At 48.9% G+C, this 25,195-nt stretch overlaps 1 long non-coding RNA gene across 2 annotated transcripts in view; it reads right to left on the bottom strand.

Moving 5' to 3' along the window:
- The window catches only part of LOC140421092 (uncharacterized), a 71,247-nt gene that overhangs the window by 34,234 nt on the left and 11,818 nt on the right, over positions 1 to 25,195 (bottom strand). For both annotated transcript variants that reach the window (XR_011946666.1, XR_011946667.1), the window contains exons 2-3: positions 5,084 to 5,296; positions 580 to 1,328 (exon numbers count right to left, since the gene is read on the bottom strand). This is a non-coding gene — a long non-coding RNA (uncharacterized lncRNA). The remainder of the gene's footprint in view (positions 1 to 579; positions 1,329 to 5,083; positions 5,297 to 25,195) is intronic.

Raw genomic sequence — 25,195 nt, 5'->3', positions numbered from 1 at the left:
GTTTAGGTAGGAACACCCTATGACCTCCTACTGTGAGACGTACTCCCCTGTTCAGCCTCTCCCTTCCAGTAGCTTGTTCTAGTCTGCGTGGCCAGTAATTAAACTGATGATCCCTTTAATTAGAGTTGGTGGTGGGATCCTATTCTGTTAATGAACTTGGGTTCGGGAGGGTGAGATTAAAAGATTATATTGGCTGGAGCATTGAACTACTGGTGAGAAATTAGTCATATCATAGATTGCCCATTTTATGTACTTCTGGTGGATGTTCACTGTGTGCATGAAAATGCTTCCACCAGCAAGGCATCTGGTGCTGTGGGAGCCATTTTTGAGCTCTGAGAGCACATTTAGCCCCCCCGCCTCGCCTCGCTCGCTCGCCCCCCCCCGCCCCCGCCCCCGCCCCCGCCCCCCCCCCCCCCCCAAACCACATATGCCAACAAGCCTAATTTCTGACTCTCCTGTTATCAAGTGAGGTGTCATCAAGTAAGGTGCAACTGAGAACTACTTCGATACAGCTTCAGGAAGTCTCAAACACCAATCTGCAAGGTTTTGCTGGCAGGTCTGAGAATAAACAACACTTACCTTCCAGGAGAAAGGTGGATGGACCTGCAGGAGAAACACACTGGGGAATAGATAAATAAAGCTCAAGGAGTTAGGCCCTCTAAACCTACCTCTGGCCAGAGAGGTCTAGAAGTGCCCTGAGTTTGAATAAAGGTGGGCGGTGACATCACAGGAATGTCATAAGTTGATTGGCTGGTGAATATTGCTGCTTAGCAACTGAATCTAAACAACTTGGAATTTAACAAATCTTAAATAGATTAACTATTAATAACAAGTGACAAGTGAGTAGCTGATGAGTCATATCTTTTATATTTTTTAAAGTATGTTTGTTAAGGTATTACATTTTGATAAACAACACAAAACCACACGAATGACACAGCACAGCGAACAAAGAGAAGGCTCAGTATACATGGATACAGAGAACAGCAGTAACGAGCTCGATACAATCATTAGATGTAACTTGATACCTCTATAAGCTCAACCAGAGAACAAGGGAGAAGCAGGGTAAAGCCATGAAACCGTGGTAATATGGTGCACACCTTCCAACGCAGTGATTGCTTGTTTGAATGAGCTGCTTGTTCTCTTCTTCATTCATTGGTAATTGGTGTAAGCCAGGTAACGTTTCGCACCATGTTCGGGAACACACCAATATACATCTCCCTCAATTCCAGCAATACCAGAGGCATCAATGACACACGTAAACTCCTCCCCACGGAGAGCAGACCCATCTGCACCCACGCAGGAACTGATCATGGATTTGTTAAACCCACCTTTAAACAAAAGGAAACATACATCAAAAATACGCAAGAATCCCAGCTCTAAATGTGTTACATATACATCACACAAAGCAATATAACCGCAATCTCAGTCCCAGTACAGAACCAATATCATGCCACATGCTTAGAAAGAGAGGATCAGCAGCAACATGTTTTGGATTATTTTCTTTTTCCCCTTTAAAATGTTTAAAATGTTTTTTCCAATTAAGGGCACAATTTTAGCGTGGCCAATCCATCTCCCCTGCACATCTTTCGGTTGTGGGGGTGAGACCCACGCAGACAAGGGGAGAATGTGCAAACTTCACACAGACAGTGACTGGGAACTGAGATCGAACCCGAGTCCTCGGCGGCGTGAGGCAACCGTGCTAGCCACTGTGCCACCATGCCGCCCATGCATATTTTGGATTATGATCAGTGGCATCAACACCTCCCAAGAAAAACCAAAGAGAACCTAAACTACCAGGAGTGCCTCACTGGGCAACAAAGAATCGGGACCCCACCATGGGTCCACCATTCACCTGGCTTACACCAATCGCCAATTAATGAAGAAGCGAACAAGCAGCTCATTCAAACAAGAAAGCTTCCCAACCATTGGGGGAGGTGGTGGGGGGACTGGACCAGGATTTATAACAGCACACTGCTCAGAGGGCTTGGCATTGCCGAACCTGATATTTTACTACTGGGCAGCTAATGCATAGAAGGTGTTGTGTTGGCGAAGTGATCTGGGAGCCATATGGAATTGAAGTTGTGTAGAGGGTCTGGTCTGTGGGCGTTAGCGACGGCCTTGCCCCCATTCTCTTTTAAAAAAAATGTATTTTATTACAAACAGGTATCAAAACAAGTTACAGCAATTAAACAACACGGGAAGCATACTTCCCAGCAATATACTATACAGCCTGTACAAATTCCCCCCCACCCCGCCTCTGCGACGAACAGCTCCTCAAACACGGTCACAAACATCCCCCACCTTTTCTCAAACACCCCTGCAGAGCCCCTTAATTAATACTTTATCGTCTCCAACCGCAGAAAGTCGTACAGGTCACCCAACCAAGCCGCTACCCCCGATGGCGATGCCGACCGCCACTCCAGTAAAATTTGCCACTGTGCAATCAGAGAGGCGAAGGCCATGACATCGGCCTTCCTCCTCTCCATGAGCTCCGGCTTCTCTGAAACCCCAAATATCACTACCAAAGTGTCCGGGTCCACCTCCTCCTCCACTATCCTGGTTAAGACCGCGAACACTCCTGCCCAGAATCTTCCCAATTTTTCGCAACCCCAAAACACGTGCGCATGATTCACTGGCCCGCACCCACACTTCTCACACTCATCTGTTACTCCCTGAAAGAACCCACTTATTCTCACCCGAGTCACCATGGATTGCACCACCGGGCTCCCTGAATAGCTACTCGGAGCCATTGGCAATGCTGCTATCACCATGGCCCCCAAACTAGTCCTAGCCCAGCACATTTTTTACACACAGGAATCACTATTCCCAGGACCTCTAGCACACCCCAAAACCTATACTTCAGCCGATCCTGCACTGCACCAACCACACCCAGGGCAGTGCACCACCCCCATTTACACTAAAAACAGATCAGCCAGCCCCAGCCGGGGACACCCAATCACCAAAAATAATTGGGCACCCTGGGAGGGTTGCGGTGGGGGAGGAGGGGGGGTAAGAACGAATTCCCCACCCTGGTACAATAAAGGGAACCTCCCATAGACCACCAGACTGGACCAGGATTTATAACAGCACACTGCTCAGAGGGCTTGGCATTGCCGAACCTGATATTTTACTACTGGGCAGCTAATGCAGAGAAGGTGTGTTGGCGAAGTGATCTGGGAGCCATATGGAATTGAAGTTGTGTAGAGTGTCTTGTCTGTGGGCATTAGCGACGGACTCGCCCCCATTCTCTTTTAAAAAAAATGTATTTTATTGCAAACAGGTATCAAGACAAGTTAAAGCAATTAAACAACACGGGAAGCATACTGCACCTTGTCCACATTCCCTCGCCTCCATACTCAGAAAGTATTTGGCAAATTCAGTGGTTGTCTCCACTTTGAAGATATGGAGACAATTCTGACAACATTTTAAATTGGGGTCAGTGTCGAAGCTGGCTCCTATCTGTGCTGACCATCTGTTCGAACCGCTGAGATTGGTGCTACTTTTGAGGGGTGGGAGGGGAAAGGACTGCAGAGAATGGGTGATCTGGTGCTGGAGCGACGGTTTACCAGTCTAGAGGAATTAGAACATAGAACATACCGTGCAGAAGGAGGCCATTCGGCCCATCGAGTCTGCACCGACCCACTTAAGCCCTCACTTCCACCCTATCCCCTTAACCCAATGAATGATGGAAAAGTTTGGGCTCTCATGCTCAGACCTATTCAGATATTTACAAGTTTGCAGCTTTGCGAAACGGATTTTCCGAACATTTCCCATGATGCCCCCAACCTCTCTAATGGAGAGGATCAATTTGCTCGTAGGGTCGGCGGAAGCGAGCACTTCAGGTATTTATGGATGGATTATGTCAGGGGATTCAGTGTTGGTGGAGAGGGTTAAGACTAGATGGGAGGAGGAGTTAGAGCTCATATTGGATGACGAGGTGTGGAGTGAGGCCCTGTGCCAATCCAGGGTGAACCGCTGGTCCTCATGCACGAGGCTTAGTTTAATCCAACTCAAAGTAATTTATAGGGTGCACCTGGCTAAGTCCACAATGAGTCGCTTCTTTGCAGTGGTGGAAGACAAGTGTGAGCGCTGCTCAAGCGGTCCGGCTAACCACGTGCACATGTTCTGGTCTTGCCCCAAGTCTGTGGGTTTCTAGGTCTTCTTCTTCAGCACCATATCGGCGATTCTGAAAATTGAGATGGAGCCTTGTCCCTGCATGGACATATTTGCGGTGTGAGACTCGCCGGAGCTGCAGACGGGTGTGGGGGCCGATCGTTTCGCTGATTGCTCGGAGGCGAGTACCACTGGGATGGAGGTTTGGATCTCTGCCAGTGCATCAGTGTGGCTGGGAGATCTGATGGAGTTCCTGTACCTTGAGAACGTAAAGAACACTGTGAGGGGAGCAACTGAGGGTTTGTACTGGAGATGGCAGCCGTTATTGTTTAGTTCAAGGAATTGGTCACCATTAGTTGCTTAGAGGGGGAGGGGGACAAGGAGAAGGGGAGGGATTGGGCTGTGTATGGGGTTAGTTTATGTTTTGGGGGGTTTTATGCATGCATCTGTGTTTTATTCGTTTCTGTTGTGTAAGTCAAAATTTGAATTAAAATATTTTTAAAAATCATGGGAGTAATGTCCAGGATTATTGAAGAATTGCAGGATAATAACATCATCTATGTCGCTTGAAAAGGCCAAAGCCATCCGGGATTCCAGGGGGAGAAAGAGGCAGACGTTCTGGCCTTTGCCTCTCTGGTAGCCGGGAGACGGATATTATTAGCTTGGAGGGACTCAAAGCCACCGAACTCGGAGACCTGGCTAACTGACATGGCTAGCTTTCTCTGTCTGGAGAAAATCAAGTTTGCCTTGAGAGGGTCAATGTTAGGGTTCACCTGGAGGTGAAAGCCGTTCGTCGACTTCTTTGCGGAAAATTAACCGTCAGCAGAAGGTGGGGGGGCTGGGGGTTAGCTTAGTTTAGAATAGGGGGTTAGTAAAGGTGGGACCTGTAAGGGAGGAAGACGGCTTTTGCACTATGTTTATAGATTCATGTATATTGTTTATTTTGTTGTTGTTGTAAAACCATAAATACCTCAATAAAATGTCTATATAAAAAAAAAGAAAAGGCCAAAGCCATGACAGGATCATCGAACACTCCTCAGGATTTCTTGAGGACACCAACGAACAAAGCACCTTCACTTCCACCATGCCACCACCCTGATGCTCAAGCGATCCGCAGCCGAGGCCCCGGTTGGGAGGAGATTTAATTACGATCCCAGATCAGACCCCAACAGTGGCTAGGATACTGGACAAAAAAAAACAATATTTTACGTTAATTTTGTAAGACTGCGAGGAAAGGATACTTCGCTCCAGGAGTGATTGCATGAAAAAAATAGGGAAATAGTATATCAAAACAAACTTTATTACTAACACAATATTAAAATCTTTAACTACAGCTAAAAATAGCTTAGAATTACCCCACAAACAATATCATTCAATATAGTGAATACAATACCCTTAATTGCTATCTTTATTTTCACTTAAACAAATCAATCATCTCAGCTCTCAATCCACCTTAAATACCAATGGCACTGTAGCACAGTGGTTAGCACTGTTGCTTCACAGCTCCAGGGTTCCAGGTTCAATTCCCGGCTTGGGTCACTGTGTGGAGTCTGCACGTTCCCCCCGTGTCTGCCTGGGTTTCCTCCGGGTGCTCAGGTTTCCTCTCACAGTCCAAAGAGGTGTAGGTTAGATGGATTGGCCTAAATTGCCACTCAGTGTCCAAAAGGTTAGGTCGGGTTACTGGGTTTGCGGGAATAGAGTGGAGGCATGGGCTTAAGTAGGGTGCTCTTTCCAAGGATTGGTGCAGACTCGATGGACCGAATGGCCTCCTTCTGCACTGTAAATTCTATTGAAAAAAATGGAGGGCCGAAGGGCCTGTTCCTGTGCTGTATTGCTCTTTGTACTTTTTTTACACAGAGGGTGGTGAGTGCCTGGAATGCTATGCTAGCGGAGGTTGTGGAAGCAGATACATTAACGGCGTTCAAAAGGCATCTTAACAAATACATGGCTAGGATGGGTATAGAGGGATACGGCACAAGGAAGTGTTGAGGGTTTTGGCCAAGGTTGGTATCATGACCGGACAGGCTTGGAGGGCTGAAGAACCTGTTCCTGTGCTGTATTGGTCTTTGTTCTTTGAATACCTGCTTTACTGGGATATTTTTTGAGAAACAGATCTCTTGACACTGCTTTACAGAAAATATCTAACACTGGCTGTATGTCTTCAAAAGTTGTTTCAACTGGCTGGTTTCAGCCCACCTTGTCCTCAGAGAAGTTTGCACTGCTTTAAAGACTGTTCATCTCTTTTTCACTAAACTAGTGAGAGCAGAACTGCCTCACTTCAGGACAGTTTCATTTAGCTCAGAACTGAACTGAAAATGCTTTCTCAAAATGCCTGATGTATAACTCCACCCAACAATGTCATTATCTCACCAAGCTGAGATCTAATTAACTCCTCTACGATGGAGTAAAAAAAAAATTAACTTTTTTTACTGTGGTTAATTGCACCTCTGGCTCCCAAAAGCGTTGTTGTCTTTCAAACTAAGATTCTTTTAAAAACATGACTGCAGCAGTCAAACACACTTTAACCCAATCTTTTAACCCTTGCTTCACCACATTCTTATAATACAATATATCTGAAATTCCTACGTTCATCACAATGTCTCAATACGATCGACCACCTCCAACCCCTCACGATGAGCATCGAGGACAGCATAACTTAGGGCCAGTGGACGGGAAGGGGGGGGGGGCAACCAATCCCAGGCTTTGAAGATCGGATACACTGTACTATGTCGAACCTGAGACACCCAGCCTCCAGATCAAAATTACTAAAGCATGGCAACCAATTTTCAAACTGAATCAGGAACTTTCCTCCTACTTTTCGTAAGTGACCGGGCTCATGGACACCCTTTGTCCAGCCCCTACCTCAGGATAGATGGCACACCATGCAGCAGGATCACAATGAAATGAAGGCGGGCCCTTACCAGGGAAAGTGCTCTTTAAATACCAGCATGCTCTCCAGCATCTCAACCATTCTCCCAAGGATACCGCGCAGTTCCTCAAAGTGAGGTTCAAAGACCTGCACCATGAGCCGTGATCCTCATCTAGAACAACATTCTCAATGACAGCAAACATTCTAATACACACTGCACTGCTGGAGTGAAAGCCCGCTCACCAGGAGCAACGTCACTGCAAGCTGGGTCCCACCCCAGCCAACTCCGACTGTCACGGTCAAAGGAGGATCCTCTATGATTTAACTCCGCTCCTCATTGAAAATCTCTGATCAGGATCATCTAGGGACATAGTACATGACATGTATCCCAAAAATAAGACAATTATGAAATGTGCACTTGGATAAAATAAAGAATTAAAAGACGAGCAGAGACTGAACTTGACAAAATGCAGTCACTCCACTGCTCACATCCCGAGAATCCCATCTACTATTTTCACGTAAGATCTATTATCACTAGTAGGTGTATTGAATATTATTGGGTTTATCAGTATTTGTAAGCGTTGTTAATGGTAGTAAGGTTAATTAGCATTGGTAAAGCTTTATCAGAGGGATGCAAACAGAAAGGACATAAGAAGCTGGTGAATCTATGGTTTGATTTTATTTTTAAGTGGTGAGGTTTATTATATTATTAAGGTTTAAAATAGTATATTAAGTGGTGGTGACAAGAGGCAATAACTTAAAAATCATTAAGAAAATAATTAGGTAGCCAATTGGAGATCGACAGAAAGGAGAGAGAGCTGAGCTGGGCATAAGAAGAGATCGACAGGAAGGAGAAAGAGCTGAGTTGGGCATATGTGCTACTGGTGGGAAGGAGAGAACAGGCAGAGCTTGAAATGTGATGTTAGTAATAAAACTTGACATTAACACAGTGGAAGGAGCTGATTGGAGAGTAGCTGGTGAGTAATTCTACTTTCCACATTCTAGTCTCCAGTATATCATGAATATTTTGTAAAGTGAAGGCATAACAGGGCAGCTCAACCATATGGAATGCACATCCTATGATGTAGAAAATTGTGGGCACTGTAATGACTTAGGCCAGGCCTTTGAGATTGGCCAATTAGAATACGAGTTCCCTGATTAGTGGACCAATCAGAGAACCCCTTTCTGTGTATATAACAGGGAGTGTCAGATCCTTGACACTCCCGGTGTAGACAGCAGACTGAATGGTCATGGTGGTTCAGCTGTTGGGTTTGTAAATAAAAGTAATTCTGGTGACAGGACTTCTGCCTCCGTGGACTTATTACAGTGGCAATGAAGAAAACGGAACGACCCGAAGAAACCTGCTCGTCGTCATCTGCCGCATATTGAGGGTAAGCCACTGACAGGCAAAATGCCTTTATTCGGAGAGTTGGACCCTTTTGACCCTGCAGTGGAAGACTGGGCCCAATATGTAGAGCGGATGAAGTACTTCTTTAGAACAAACGATAGAATTCTGGATGAAAAGCAATGGGCCATTCTGCTGACTGCGTGTGGGCCAGCAGCCTTTGCCAATATGCGCAGTCTCTCTTTTCCGGAGGCACCGGACTCGAAAACTTTCCAGGAATTGACGGACTTAGTAAAAGAGTACTATGACCCTAAGCCACCTCTAATCCTGTGAAGGTACCGGTTTTACTTAGCATTCCAAGACACTGGGGAGTCAGTTACAAACTTTTTAACAAGATTAAGGCAATTAGCAGAGGCTTGCGAATTTGGCCTGACGCTAAAAAAGATGCCCTGAGATCGTTTGGTATGTGGAATAAATAATTTAGCAATACAGAAATGTCTGTTAGCAGAGGCTGAGCTGGATTGCAAACAAGCATTGCAGCTGGCTTTGTCCCTAGAAAAAGTGACAAACGGAACGCATGAGTTACAGGGTACTCCGATGGAGGTAGACGCCCATACCAGTGGAACTGAGTTAAGGGACTACTGCTGGGGGATAGGCAACTGCATAGCCACCCTCAGAAACGACTTGGATACTAAGTTAACCAGGCACAATTGCAGAAGCCCTCCCAAGCAAAGGAAAATTAGATCCAGACAGACGGCAGCCCCTGCAGCCTTTCACCCGGCAAAATATTGAAGTTGTTGCCAGAGGTCAGAGCCAGAAAGGAGAAATAGAAACCCAAAACCAACATCTTGGAGAAGATCACATAGGCCAGGGTACAGGAGAATGCATACCCTAGAAGCCCCACCTACCTCTGACGAGGAACAACTAAATTGTGTAACGATGGTGACATCAAAACCCATTAAATTATCCATAAGATTGAATGGACATCCCACACTGATGGAAGTCGACACTGGAGCAGCCGTATCAGTGATAGGGGAAACAGTATTGAATAAAATTCTCACTACTCCAACCCTTCTTCCTAACCAGGACCTCGGCAAAACTGAGGACATACACAGGGGAACCACTGAGAGTGTTGGGCACAACGCATGTAACTGTGGCTTATGGAGAGCAACTAGTTAGGCTGCCTTTAATGGTAGTTAAATGTGTGGGCCCAAACTGATTGGGATGAAACTGGCTAAAAGAGATCCAGCTGGATTGGGTAAACATTTTCCAGCTGGAAAATGGCCGCCTGAGCGAACTCCTGTGCAAATACCCAGAGGTTTTCCGAGAAGGGCTTGGAACAATAAAGGGAGCAAAGGCGACATTGCATGTAGATCCAGAGGCAGTCCCAAAATTCTACAAGGCCCGACTAGTACCCTTCGCATCAAGGCAGAAAGTCGATATGGAAATAAAACGTTTAGAGTGTGAGGGAATAATAAAACCGGTCCAATTTGCAGAGTGGGCAGCACCTGTTGTGCCCATCCTTAAGCCGGATGGCTCAGTCCGCCTTTGTGGAGATTTCAAACACATGATTTAAAAAAAAAAAAAATGTTAAAGTACCCAATTCATTTTTTCCAATTAAGGGGCAATTAAGTGGCCAATCCACCTAGCCTGCACATCTTTGGGTTGCAGGGGTGAAACCCACGCAAACACAGGGAGAATGTGCAAACTCATAGAACATAGAAAAAGACAGCACAGAACAGGCCCTTCGGCTCACGATGTTGTGCCGAACCTTTGTCCTAGATTAATCATAGATTATCATAGAATTTACAGTGCAGAAGGAGGCCATTCGGCCCATCGAGTCTGCACCGGCTCTTGGAAAGAGCACCCTACCCAAGGTCAACACCTCCACCCTATCCCCAGTAACCCCACCCAACACTAAGGGCAATTTTGGACACTATCAGGGCAATTTATCATGGCCAATCCACCTAACCTGCACATCTTTGGACTGTGGGAGGAAACAGGAGCACCCGGAGGAAACCCACGCAGACACTGGGAGGATGTGCAGACTCCGCACAGACAGTGACCCAAGCCGGAATCGAACTTGGGACCCTGGAGCTGTGAAGCAATTGTGCTATCCACAATGCTACCGTGCTGCCCTTAAAAACAAATAAATCTACACTATCATTTTACCGTAATCCATGTACCTATCCAATAGCTGCTTGAAGGTCCCTAATGTTTCCGACTCAACTACTTCCACAGGCAGTGCATTCCATGCCCCCACTAGTCTCTGGGTAAAGAACCTACCTCTGACATCCCCCCCCTATATCTTCCACCATTCACCTTAAATTTATGTCCCCTTGTAATGGGTTTGTTCCACCCGGGGAAAAAGTCTCTGACTGTCTACTCTATCTATTCCCCTGATCATCTTCTAAACCTCTATCAAGTCGCCCCTCATCCTTCTCCGTTCTAATGAGAAAAGGCCTAGCACCCTGAACCTTTCCTCGTAAGACCTACTCTCCATTCCAGGCAACATCCTGGTAAATCTCCTTTGCACCTTTTCCAAAGCTTCCACATCCTTCCTAAAATGAGGCGACCAGAACTGTACACAGTACTCCAAATGTGGCCTTACCAAAGTTTTGTACAGCTGCATCATCACCTCGCGGCTCTTAAATTCAATCCCTCTGTTAATGAACGCGAGCACACCATAGACCTTCTTCACAGCTCTATCCACTTGAGTGGCAACTTTCAAAGATGTATGAACATAGACCCCAAGATCTCTCTGCTCCTCCGTATTGCCAAGAACTCTACCGTTAACCCTGTATTCTGCATTCATATTTGTCCTTCCAAAATGGACAACCTCACACTTTTCAGGGTTCAACGCCATCTGCCACTTCTCAGCCCAGCTCTGCATCCTATCTATGTCTCTTTGCAGCCGACAACAGCCCTCCTCACTATCCACAACTCCACCAATCTTCGTATCGTCTGCAAATTTACTGACCCACCCCTCAACTCCCTCATCCAAGTCATTAATGAAAATCACAAACAGCAGAGGACCCAGAACTGATCCTTGCGGTACGCCACTGGGATCCAGGCTGAATATTTGCCATCCACCACCACTCTCTGACTTCTATCGGTTAGCCAGTTTGTTATCCAACTGGCCAAATTTCCCACTATCCCATGCCTCCTTACTTTCTGCAGAAGCCTACCATGGGGAACCTTATCAAATGCCTTACTAAAATCCATGTACACTACATCCACTGCTTTACCTTCATCCACATTCTTGGTTAGCTCCTCAAAGAATTCAATAAGACTTGTAAGGCAAGACCTACCCCTCACAAATCCGTGCTGACTATCCCTAATCAAGCAGTGTCTTTCCAGATGCTCAGAAATCCTATCCTTCAGTACCCTTTCCATTACGGTTCCTACCACCGAAGTAAGGCTAACTGGCCTGTAATTCCCAGGGTTATCCCTATTCCCTTTTTTGAACAGGGGCACGACATTCGCCACTCTCCAATCCCCTGGTACCACCCCTGTTGACAGTGAGGACGAAAAGATCATTGCCAACGGCTCTGCAATTTCATCTCTTGCTTCCCATAGAATCCTTGGATATATCCTGTCAGGCCCGGGGGACTTGTCTATCCTCAAGTTTTTCAAAATGCCCAACTCATCTTCCTTCCTAACAAGTATTTCCTCGAGCTTACCAGTCTGTTTCACACTGTCCTCTCCAACAATATGGCCCCTTTCATTTGTAAATACAGAAGAAAAGTACTCGTTCAAGACCTCTCCTATCTCTTCAGACTCCATACACAATCTCCCGCTACTGTCCTTGATCGGATCTACCCTCGCTCTAGTCATTCTCGTATTTCTCACATATGCGTAACAGGCCTTGGGGTTTTCCTTGATCCTACCCGCCAAAGATTGTTCATGCCCTCTCTTAACTCTCCTAATCCCTTTCTTCAGTTCCCTCCTGGCTATCTTGTATCCCTCCAACTGAACCTTGTTTCCTCAGCCTTACATAAGTCTCCTTTTTCCTCTTAACAAGACATTCAACCTCTCTTGTCAACCATGGTTCCCTCACTCGACCATCTCTTCCCTGCCTGACAGGGACATACATATCAAGGACACGTAGCACCTGTTCCTTGAACAAGTTCCACATTTCACTTGTATCCTTCCGTGACAGTCTATGTTCCCAACTTATGCACTTCAATTCTTGTCTGACAACATGGTATTTACCCTTCCCCCAATTGTAAACCTTGCCCTGTTGCATGCACCTATCCCTCTCCATTACTAAAGTGCAAGTCACAGAATTGTGGTCACTATCTCCAAAATGCTCCCCCACTAACAAATCTATCACTTGCCCTGGTTCATTACCAAGTACTAAATCCAATATTGCCCCTCCTCTGGTCGGACAATCTACATACTGTGTTAGAAAAGCTTCCTGGACACACTGCACAAACAGCACCCCATCCAAACTATTTGATCTAAAGAGTTTCCACTCAATGTTTGGGAAGTTAAAGTCACCCATGACTACTACCCTGTGACTTCTGCACCTTTCCAAAATCTGTTTCCAAATCTGTTCCTCCACATCTCTGCTACTATTGGGGGGCCTATAGAAAACCCCTAACAAGGTGACTGCTCCTTTCCTATTTCTGACTTCAACCCATACTACCTCAGTAGGCTGATACTCCTCGAACTGCCTTTCTGTAGCTGTTATACTATCTCCAATTAACAATGCCACCCCCCACCTCTTTTACCACCCTCCCTAATCTTATTGAAACATCTCTAACCAGGGACCTCCAACAACCATTTCTGCCCCTCTTCTATCCAAGTTTCCGTGATGGTCACCACATCGTAGTCCCAAGTACCGATCCATGCCTTAAGTTCACCCACCTTATTCCTGATGCTTCTTGCGTTGAAGCATACACACTTCAACCCATCTCCGTGCCTGCAAGTACTCTCCTTTGTCAGTGTTCCCTTCTCCACTGCCTCATTACACGCTTTGGCGTCCTGAATATCGGCTACCTTAGTTGCTGGACTACAAATCTGGTTACCATTCCCCTGCCAAATTTCATTAAACCCTCCCGAAGAGTACTAGAAAATCTCCCTCTCAGGATATTGGTGCCCCTCTGGTTCAGATGCAACCTGTCCTGCTTGTGCAGGTCCCACCTTCCCCAAAATGCGCTCCAATTATCCAAATACCTGAAGCCCTCCCTCCTACACCATTCCTGCAGCCACGTGTTCAGCTGCACTCTCTCCCTATTCCTAGCCTCGCTATCACGTGGCACCGGCAACAAACCAGAGATGACAACTCTGTCTGTCCTGGCTTTTAACTTCCAGCCTAACCCCCTAAACTCATTTATTACCCCCAAGCCCCTTTTCCTACCTACGTCGTTGGTACCAATGTGCACCACGACTTCTGGCTGCTCCCCCTCCCCCTTAAGGATCCTGAAGATACGATCCGAGACATCCCTGGCCCTGGCACCCGGGAGGCAACATACCTTCCGGGAGTCTCGCTCGCGACCACAGAATCCCCTATCTATTCCCCTAACCATTGAATCTCCTACAACTATTGCTTTTCTATTCTCCCCCTTCCCTTCTGAGCCCCAGAGCCAGACTCAGTGCCAGAGACCTGGCCACTAGGGCCTTCCCCCGGTAGGTCATCCCCCCCCCCCCAACAGCATCCAAAACAGTATACTTGTTTTGAAGGGGAACGGCCACGAGGGATCCCTGCACTGTCTGCCTGGTTTTTTTTTCCCCCCTGACTGTAACCCAGCTATTCTTGTCCTGTACCTTGGGTGTGGTTACCTCCCTGTAACTCTTCTCTATCACCCACTCTGTCTCCCGGATGATCTGAAGTTCATTCAACTTCAGCTCCAGTTCCCTAACACGGTCTTTGAGGAGCTGGAGTTGGGTGCACTTCCCGCAGGTATAGTCAGTGGGGACACCGGTGGTATCCCTTACCACCCACATCCTACAGGAGGAGCATGCAACTGGCCTAGCCTCCATCCCCTCTTACCTTACAGAATATAGCTGCCCTGTGGACCAACTGGTTCTCCGCCCTCCGACTCTGCTCCCAGTCAGCTTCACTCTCTGTAAACTCCTGGCTCTCTTCTCACTCTTTGCGGAAATGTAGGAAACAAAATGAAAGGAGCACCTTACTCCCTCCTCACCTAACTCCCTCAGTCACCAAACTCTCACTATAGCACACAAATGCACCAAATTCAGCACTCCCTCAGTCACCAAACTCTCACTATAGCACTCAAATGCACCAAATTCAGCCCTCAGTGCAGACTTTGTTTGCACTGTAGGGGATCACTTTTATACTGTGAATCTAGCCTCTGAAAACTGGCCTAATCCAATTAACTAATTAACAAGCTCCAGCTGCAAGTGCCTACAAGTAGAAGCTTTGTTTAAAGCTGATTGAAAATTCACCTTTTCCTAAACCAAACAGCAACTTTTAAGTTAATTAACTAAATAAAAGACTAGACTTTAGATAAAAATGAAGCCTTATACTCCCTCAGTCATCAAACTCTCACTGTAGCACTCAAATGCACCAAATTCAGCACTCAGTCCACCTTGATCAGTAACCTCTCCTAAGTTATTTTTTCTCTTAACTTTTCTCCTAATTTTCCTTGCCGTTGAACCCATATCTTCAGATAACAACCTTTCGCGTTGCTTTCCATTTATGTTTTTACTTCCCGTTTTATTCCTTTTAGCATTACTAGGCTTATGCACTGAGCTTCCCTCAGTCACTGTATCTTGTACTGTCGCCCTTTTTGATTTTTGACTATGGCTTCTCTGCCTTACACTTTCCCCCTGATGTGCAATCCCACTCAAGACGAAGTGATTTGATAACTGAAGGCTTTAATCTACTTGAACTTGTTCCCCAGCAGCTTCGGTACAGAAAGTGAAGGCTGCTGGGACGGCACAGTTTCTTATACTCCCTCCGCCTGTCAGGGCGGAGCTACGTAACAACAGCCAATGGTAAACTCCTGGGTCTAACCAATGGTCATCAGCCTCTTAGGTACCGCAATACCTGGTACTACCACACCCCCTTACTGCCTTTTGTTTCTGTCCCTTTTTTACTACCTTCCGACTTCCTGCATCGGTTCCCATCCCCCTGCCACATTAGTTTAAACACTCCTCAACCGCTCTAGCAAATAGCCCCCCATGGCCATCAGTTCCAGTCCTGCCCAGGTATAACCCGTCCAGTTTATACAGGTCCCACCTCCCCCAGAACTGGTCCCAATGCCCCAGGAATCTGAAACCCTTACCCTGACACCATCCCTTCAGCCACGTATTCATCCTATATATCCTGTCATTTCTACTCTGACTCGCAGGTGGCACCGGTAGTAATCCTGAGATCACTACCTTCGAGGTCCGATTTCTTAACTTCCGTCCTAGCTCCCTGTATTCTGCTTTTTGGACCTCACCCCTTTTTTTACCTATGTCGTTTGTACCGATGTGTACCATGACCACTGGCTGTTCACCCTTCCCCTCTAGAATGTCCTGTACCCGCTCAGAGACATCCTTGACCCCAGGACCAGGGAGGCAACATACCATCCTGGAGTCTCGTTTGCGGCCACAGAAATGCCTGTCTATTCCCCTTACAATTGAATCCCCTATAACTATTGCACTGTCACACTTATCACCCCTCCCCTCTGCAGCAGAACCAACCGTGGTGCCACAAGTTTGGCTGTTGCTGTTTTCCCCTGAGAGGCCATTCCCCTCAGCAGTATCCAAAGCGGTATATCAGTTCTGCAGGGGAATGGCCACAGGAGATTTCTGCAATACCTGCCTTGCTCTCTTGCTCTGTCTGGTGGTCACCCATGCCCTTCCTGCGGAGTCTGAGCCTGCGGTGTGACCATCTCTCTATACGTGTTATCCACTATGCTCTCCGACTCGCGGATGCTCCACAGTGTCTCCAGCCGCCGCTCCAGCTCTGGAACACTAGCTTCAAGGAGCTGTATCTGGAGACACTTCCATGGCACCCTATGGAGGAGGATGATACCCACTCCCGGTGGCCATGAAGGTCACTGCAGCCCTGAACGTTTATGCCACTAGTTTGTTCCAGGGCTGAAGCGGGGACCGTTGTGGCATAGCACAAAATGTCCGCCCACAAGTGCATCTGGGAGGTTATGGATGCTCTGTATGCCTGGCATCCAATCATATCACATTTCAGCTGGATCAGGCTCACCAAGATGCCGGGCTGCAGAATTTGCTTCCATCGCCAGGATGCCCCAGGTCCAGGGGGCGATCCATGGCACGCATGTCATCCTGTGAGCACCGGGGTATCAGGGAGTGTCCTATGTTAACAGGAGGGGTTTCAACTCCCTGAATATTCAGATTGTGTGCAATCATTGCCTCTGAATCATGCATGTGTGTGTCCGCTACTCTGGGAGCATGCATGGAAGCTACATCCTGGGTCACTCGGTGTCTTTGAGAACCACCACAGGATGAAGGGTAGGTTCGTGGGGGACTGTTTTACTTTCATTTTTCAGCCCTACCCCGCGTCTGTTTTCAGAGTCATTATTTTTTAGAGTTCTGCTCTGGATTCGGAGGAAAGGAGGAGTGTTTCTCAGACTGACTTCTGAAAGCTTCTCTACAAAGAACTTAGTGAATAAATCTGTAAGCCACTAAGCGTTAACTTTATTAATAAGTGGCATTTGACCCGTGTGTGTGGATTTTGCTTAATTGAAATTTTAGAAGTAGATGGGAAAGTAAGCGGTCTGTTTATTTTGTAAGAACTGTTTTATGTTAATTGAAAAGCTGTTTTTTTTCTTGGCTGTTAATGGGGTAAATTCTATGTTAATAATGAAGTTTGTTTTAACATAAAAGATCCCTCGGAATCACTGGAATCACTCCTGGGGCAAAGTATCCTTTCCTCACAGTTTACAAAATTGATAGATTGTTGGGATCTCATCAATATAAATTGGAATCTGGTCCCGGTGCTGTAAAAAAACACAACTGGGAGTCTTCTCCCTGGCCTCAGTTGTGTGTCATTCAGGAGATTAAAACATTTGGGGAGGGTATATATAGATTTATCCTTTCACAAACTGGAAGAGAGAGTGCTCAACTGAAAGTGATGTAAATAACTATGTTTATTGTACTTTTGCCAAAAGGCCACATCCCTGACAATGTAATTCTTGATGGATATTTTCAGGAACACTGCAATGCACTGAAACTATTTTTATTAATGCTATGTGGAGATTGTGAAAGGAAACTGTGAGTCAACTCACGAGGAAAATAAAAACAGATAGTAAGAGGATATACAATTATATGAAAAGGAGATAAAGTAAAATAAATATTCATCCCTCCGAGGCAGAGACAGGAGAAATGATCATGGACAGAGACACTGAACAAATATTTTGTGTCTACTTTCACAGTAATAAATTATATACTAGACCTAGGTAGTAATCAAGAGATTAATAAGAGTGAGGAGCGAGATGCTTAGTTTAATTAATATCAGCAGAGAAAATCTACTGGAGAAACCGAAGGGACTAAAATCTGAAAAATCCCAAGGACCCAATGGCTTACATACTAGGATTCTAAAAGTTGCAGGCACAATGGATGTGCTGGTTATGATTTTCCAAAATTACCTAAGTTCTAGAAGAGTACCAGCAGGTTAGGAGTGTCATAATATGCACCCAGGCAGTGACAGACACCCAGGTGAGCCAATCAACATACAGAACAGAACACGACAGAACACCAGAGGGGGGGGGGGGCTTCCAACTATAAAACACAAGGCATCAGCACTCTGCCTCTTTCCACTGGTGACAACTGTAGTGACAGTCAGGGTGCACCAATCATTCAACACCTTCTACACGTGGATCAGAGCTAGCCTGGTCTAGATAGTTAATGTTAGTTTACTTAGAGTAATAGAGAGTCAACCCACAGGCAGCTGTGTGCTTCGTTACTGAAGTTCAATAAATCTTATTGAACCAACGCCTACATTTGGTGTATGCTTGATCATTTCACTGCATCGTGTTGCAGTCAGTGTTACCCCAGGGTGAATAACACGACATGATACCAGGAGTGGCTACTGCTTCTAAGTAATTTACCTTTGAAAATTCACTGACGATCCAGCATCTGCCTTCCAGTGGCATGGAAAAGACCCAGGCACCTCCACAGCTCTGGATCTCCGGGAACCTTGGTGGCAACTAGTGGGTCTTCAAGCAGAAATTCAGTCTATACCTTGAGGACTCGGTCCTCAAAAGTGTGTCCGATGCCCGAAACATCGCGCTGCTACTATCGACTGCGGGGGACCAGGCCATCCAAATCTTCAATTCGCTCACTTTTGCAGATGGTGAGGACAACACCAAGTTCCAGACCGTCTTAGCCAAATTCGAAAGTCACTGTGGTCGAGTCGAATGAAAGCTCCGGGCGTTGTCTTCCAGCAGCGCTTTCAGGGTAAGGATGAGCCTTTCCAGTCTTTTCTCACTCATCTTCGCATTCTAGCGCAATCCTGCAACTACGGTGACACCGCTGACTCCCTCATAAGGGATCAGATAGTGTCTGGCATCCACTCCGACGCCCTGCGGGAGCTGCTCCTAAAAATTAAAAATATGACCCTGCCAGCAGCCATCGAGACATGCAAAGTCCAGGAACAGGCGAAAAGTCGCTATTCCTGCCTAAAGTCGGCAGAGAAGGAACAACTTGCCTCCCATGAGGCTGAGAGCGTGCAGGCCATCGCCCGAATGCGGCGCCTGAGCATCGATGAAGGCGGCTATTTTGTGCACTTTCCCAGGGGTCCCACGCATGCGCACCATGGTCGGGAGAACGAAGCGGCGAAGGCTACACTGCGCAGGTGCGAGCGGCGGCTGACCGCACTGCACCTGTGCGACGACGCACCGAGCGTCACGACGTTGATGTGGTGATGTGCCCGAACTGCAGCACCGCCCATTTAAAGCGGCAATCCCCTGCAAGAGGCAGGCGATGTCTCAACTGCAAGAAGCTTGGCCATTATGCGACTTTGTGCAGATCTGCACCTCCAACAGGGGGTGAGTGATATCAGTTCCAACGCAGACGCGTTCGAAGTGTGCAGCAAGGGCTGCTGGATTTGGAACCTGATCCCGTCACGGATCCAGAGGACGACTGCCCGGAATCCCCATATCGAGTGGGCATCATCACCATGCATGACAAGGCCTCCTCGCATTCAGCAACACGCACACCCATCCTCCAATGTGGATTATGCGGATGAGCGGCGTGCTACAGTACAAGTCACCGATTGCAGCATCCGGTTCAAGCTGGACACCGGTGCTTCGGCCAATCTCGTATCTGAAGCAGATCTTGCTCATATCCAAAGGCAGCCAACAATTCTTCCGTCGGCCTGCCAGTTGCTCGACTACAATGGCAATCCCATCACTGCGTTAGGGTCCTGTCACCTGCAAGTATCCAACAGGGCCATCAAGGCCACTTTGCGGTTTGAGATCGTCAAGCCAGGCAAGGCTTCTCTGCTTGGTACCCATGCATGCACGCTACTCCATCTCGTCCAGCGTGTACATGCCATGTCCTCTGCCAACATCACTCTTCAGGCCGACATTGAGGAGCTACTATTACAATATCCGGATGTGTTCAGTGGGATGGGTACACTGCCCTACTGCTATAAAATTCTGCTCAGGCCTGGTGCCACGCCTGTCATCCATGCGCCACGCCGGGTGGCGGCGCCCCTAAAAGACCGTCTAAAGGCGCAACTGCAGGCGCTCCAAGATCAGGGAATAATATCCAAGGCGACGGAACCAACTGACTGGGTCAGCTCGATGGTCTGTGTCAAGAAGCCCTCTGGAGAACTGCGCATTTGTATCGATCCCAAGGATCTGAACCGCAACATTGAGGGAACACTACCCGATCCCGAAGTGGGAGGAGCTGACGAGTGAGATGGCACAAGCCAAATTATTTACAAAGCTGGATGCATCACGTGGCTTCTGGCAGATACAACTGGACGAGTCCAGCAGGAACCTCCGCACGTTTAATACACCCTTTTGAAGATATTGCTACAACCGCATGCCATTTGGTATTGTTTCGGCCTCCGAAATCTTTCATCGAATAATGGAGCAAATGCTAGAGGGCATTGACTGTGTGCGGGACGGTGTGCGGGTTTATGTTGACGACGTCATATGATCCACGACCCCAGAGGAACATGTTTCTCGTCTACAACAAGTCTTCAGGTGCATACATGCCAACGGCCTGAAATTAAATAAAACCAAATGCTCCTTTGACATGTCGTCAATTAAGTTTCTGGGTGATCAGATCTCCCAGCAGGGTGTGAAACCAGACTCGGACAAAGTCAAGGCCATCAACACAATGAAGACCCCAGAGGACAAGAAGGCGGTCCTACGCTTCCTGGGTGTGGTAGTATGCATTAGGGGTCATGTGGGACTGAAGCCGTGATGTCATTGGCTGACAGATCCCGGGTCCTGGTTGGCCGTTGACCTCTAGCTCCGCCCTGAAGGCGGAGTATAAGAACCAGGAGTCCTCCCCCGCAGGCAGTCTACTACTGAACTGCGGGGGAACAGTCACGCTTAATAAAGCCTCATCGACTTCACTCTATTCGTCTCTCGGAGTCTTTGTGCGCTACAATTTATTAAGCGTGACTAAAGGACTAGGGAGCTCAGGATCATCCCGGAATGCCTGAGGATCAGCCCGAACGCAGCAGCAGCTTTCAAGCACTGGCAGACTTGTTTTGAGGCCTACCTCAGAACGGCCCCCGGCCGGGTCACAGAAGACCAAAAACTACAGGTCCTGCACTCGAGGTTAAGCACGGAGATTTTCTCTCTCATCGAAGACGCAGAGGATTTCCAGACAGCGTTCGCAGCACTAAAAAGTCTCTATGTCCGCCCAGTAAACCAGATCTACGCTCGCTATCAACTCGCAACGAGACGGCAAAGTCCCGGAGAATCGATCGATGAATTCTATGCCGCGCTACTAATTTTGGGACGGGCCTGCAGCTGCCCGCCGGTGAACGCAAATGAACACACTGACATGTTAATGCGCGATGCTTTTGTGGCTGGTATGAACTCCTCCCAAATCTGCCAAAGACTTTTAGAAAAAGAGTCGCTAGGACTCAGAGGCACGGGCCCTAGCAGCGTCCCTAGACGTGGCCGCGTGAAACACCCGCGTCTACGGCCCCGACCGCGCGGCAGCCCATTGGGCTCCGTACGCACCCGTCGCGACAAACCCCCCCCCCCCCCCCCCGGACACCCCACAGGCTTGCGCGGTTCAAACGCCAAGTTGCACCGGGGGAGCCCGCTGCTAGTTCTGCGGCCAGGCGAAACACCCCTGACAGCGCTGCCCGGCCCGCGCAGCGATCTGCAGGAAAAAGGGCCATTTTGCGGCGCTGTGCCGGTCCCGGGAGGTCGCCGCGGTCCCAGGAGAACAGGGAGCCCTGCATGCCTTTTACACTCCCCAACCCCCCCAGTGCCCCATGTACGACCCGCAGGCGCAACCACCTTGGGTCCCGGCCACCGCTGTCCCCAGAGAAGAGGGAGTCCTGCGTGTTCCTAACGCTCCCCAGCGCCCCATATGCGACCCGCAGGCGCCGCCATTTTGGGTCCAGGCCACCACGAGGGGAGGAGGGGCGCCGCCATCTTGGACCACCCCAGACCTGTACGACGCATGGGGGCGGCCATTTTGTCCACCCCCGCCGCCATCTTGTGACCCCCCAGCCATGTGCGATGCATGGGACAGCCATCTTGTTCACCCCCGACGCCATCTTGGACGGCAACAACGGACCCCAGTGTCGACGGCTCCACGGGGTTCGAAGAAGACGCTCAACCATGGCTGGCTTCAATGACGCTAGACCAAGCATGGCCCCGGACGCTCCAGACGACGACTACAACGGTGCTGATAAACGGGCACGAGACACCATGCCTGGTCGACTCCGGGAGCACAGAGCTTTATCCACACCGACACGGTAAGACTCTGTTCTTTGACCATCCGTCCCAGCGCACAAAAGATTTCCCTAGCTGCAGGATCCCACTCCGTACAGATCAAAGGCTTCTGCATAGTTACCCTAACGGTGCAAGGGAGGGAGTTCAAAAACTACAGGCTCTATGTCCTTCCCCCAACTCTGCGCCCCCACATTACTGGGATTAGACTTCAAGTGCAATCTACAGAACCTAACTTTCAAATTCGGCGGCCCAATACCCCCACTCACTATCTGCAGCCTTGCAACCCTCAAGGTTCAGCCCCCATCGTTGTTTGCAAACCTCACCCCGGATTGCAAACCCGTCGCCACTAGGAGCAGACGGTACAGCGCCCAGGACCGGACCTTCATTCGGTCCGAAGTCCAGCGGCTACTGAAGGAAGGCATAATCCAGGCCAGCAATAGTCCCTGGAGAGCACAGGTGGTAGTAGTAAAGACAGGGGAGAAGCAAAAGATGGTCATAGACTATAGCCAGACCATCAACAGGTACACACAACTAGACGCGTACCCTCTCCCCCGCATATCCGACATGGTCAATCGGATTGCCCAATATAAGGTCTTCTCCACCGTGGACCTCAAGTCCGCCTACCATCAGCTCCCCATCCGCCCAAGTGACCGCAAGTACACAGCCTTCGAGGCAGACGGGCGATTATACCACTTCCTAAGGGTCCCATTTGGCGTCACAAACGGGGTCGCGGTCTTCCAACGAGAGATGGACCGAATGGTTGATCAACATGGGTTGCGGGCCACGTTCCCGTATCTCGACAATGTAACCATCTGCGGCCACGATCAGCAGGACCACGACGCCAACCTCCAAAAATTCCTCCAGACCGCTAAAGCCTTGAACCTCACGTACAAGGAGGACAAGTGCGTTTTTAGCACCAACCGGCTAGCCATCCTGGGCTACGTAGTGCGCAATGGGATAATAGGCCCCGACCCCGAACGTATGCGCTCCCTCATGGAGTTTCCCCTCCCGCACTGCTCAAAAGCCCTAAAACGCTGCCTGGGGTTCTTTTCATACTACGCCCAGTGGGTCCCCCAGTATGCAGACAAGGCCCGCCCCCTAATACAGACCACGGCCTTCCCTCTGTCAACAGAGGCTTGCCAGGCCTTCAGCCGCATCAAAGAGGATATCGCAAAGGCCACGATGCACGCAGAGTCCCTCCCCTTCCAGGTCGAGAGCGACGCCTCCGACGTAGCTCTAGCGGCCACCCTTAACCAAGCGGGCAGACCCGTGGCCTTTTTCTCCAGAACCCTCCACGCTTCAGAAATCCGCCACTCCTCAGTGGAAAAGGAAGCCCAAGCCATAGTGGAAGCGGTGCGACATTGGAGGCATTACCTGGCCGGCAGGAGATTCACTCCTGATACCAACGGTCGGTAGCCTTCATGTTTGATAATGCACAGCGGGGCAAAATCAAAAACTACAAGATCTTAAGGTGGAGGATCGAGCTCTCCACCTTCAACTACGAGATCTTGTATCGTCCCGGAAAGCTGAACGAGCCGTCCGATGCCCTATCCCGCGGCACATGTGCCAACGCACAAATTAACAGCCTCCAAACCCTCCACGAGGACCTCTGCCACCCGGGGGTCACTCTGTTCTACCACTTTATTAAGTCCCGCAACCTCCCATACTCTTTGGAGGAGGTCCGTACAGTCACAAGGAACTGCCACATCTGCGCAGAGTGCAAACCGCATTTTTTCAGGCCGGATGGTGCGCACCTGATTAAGGCTTCCCGCCCCTTTGAACGCCTTAGTCTGGATTTCAAAGGACCCCTCCCCTCCACCGACCGCAACACATACTTCCTTAATGTGGTGGACGAATACTCCCACTTCCCATTCGCCATCCCCTGCCCTGACATGACCGCGGCCACAGTCATTAAAGCCCTGAACACCATATTCACACTGTTCGGTTGCCCTGCATACGTCCACAGCGACAGGGGGTCCTCCTTCATGAGTGACGAGCTGCGCCAGTTCCTGCTCAGCAACGGTATAGCCTCGAGCAGGACAACCAGCTACAACCCCCGGGGGAACGGGCAAGTAGAGAGGGAGAACGGCATGGTCTGGAAGACCGTCCTACTGTCCAGGGACTTCACGGTGGCAGGAGGTCCTCCCGGACGCCCTCCACTCCATCCGGTCACTACTGTGTACTAGCACTAACCAAATGCCTCATGAGCGCCTCCTTGTCTTCCCCAGGAAGTCCTCTGGAACGTCGCTGCCGACCTGGCTGGCGGCCCCAGGACCCATCTTGCTCCGAAAACATGTGCGGGCGCACAAGTCGGACCCGTTGGTCGAAAGGGTTCACCTCCTTCACGCGGACCCGCAGTATGCTTACGTGGAGTACCCCGACGGCCGACAGGACACTGTCTCCCTGCGAGATCTGGCGCCCGCCGGCAACACACACACCCCCCGACACCAATCACCCCCTTCCTGCCACCGCCGCACCCCGCGACCGCCCCTTTCCCAGGAGGATCGGTCCTCCTCCCAGGCCCGACCAGGAGTGAAGCCCAAGCTGAAACCGTAGACGACAACACCGGAACAAGCACCACCACCACCACCGGGGCCGAGGCGATCGACACGGACCACCAGACCGCCCGACCGACTCATGGCGTCGATCTAACACTACAATATGTGGACTTTTAACGAGAACATTGTCTTTTTCTCCTGACGATTACTGTAAATAGTTCGAAACAAAAAAAAAAAACCTTGTACATACTGTAATAACATGCGAAAGTTTTCCTCGCAGGTCCAGCCTTGTAAACCCTTACCACCATGCGAAGCATCACCCCGCCGGGTTCATTTTTAACAAGGGGTGAATGTGGTAGTATGCATTAGGGGTCATGTGGGACTGTGAAGCCGTGATGTCATTGGCTGACAGATCCCGGGTTCTGGTTGGCCGTTGACCTCTAGCTCCACCCTGAAGGCGGAGTATAAGAACCAGGAGTCCTCCCCCGCAGGCAGTCTA

This window comes from Scyliorhinus torazame, chromosome 5 (assembly GCF_047496885.1).
Source record: "Scyliorhinus torazame isolate Kashiwa2021f chromosome 5, sScyTor2.1, whole genome shotgun sequence".
Lineage (NCBI taxonomy): Eukaryota > Metazoa > Chordata > Chondrichthyes > Carcharhiniformes > Scyliorhinidae > Scyliorhinus > Scyliorhinus torazame.
Note: the sequence above shows the minus strand (reverse complement) of the source record. Positions and strands in the feature narration are given on the sequence as shown.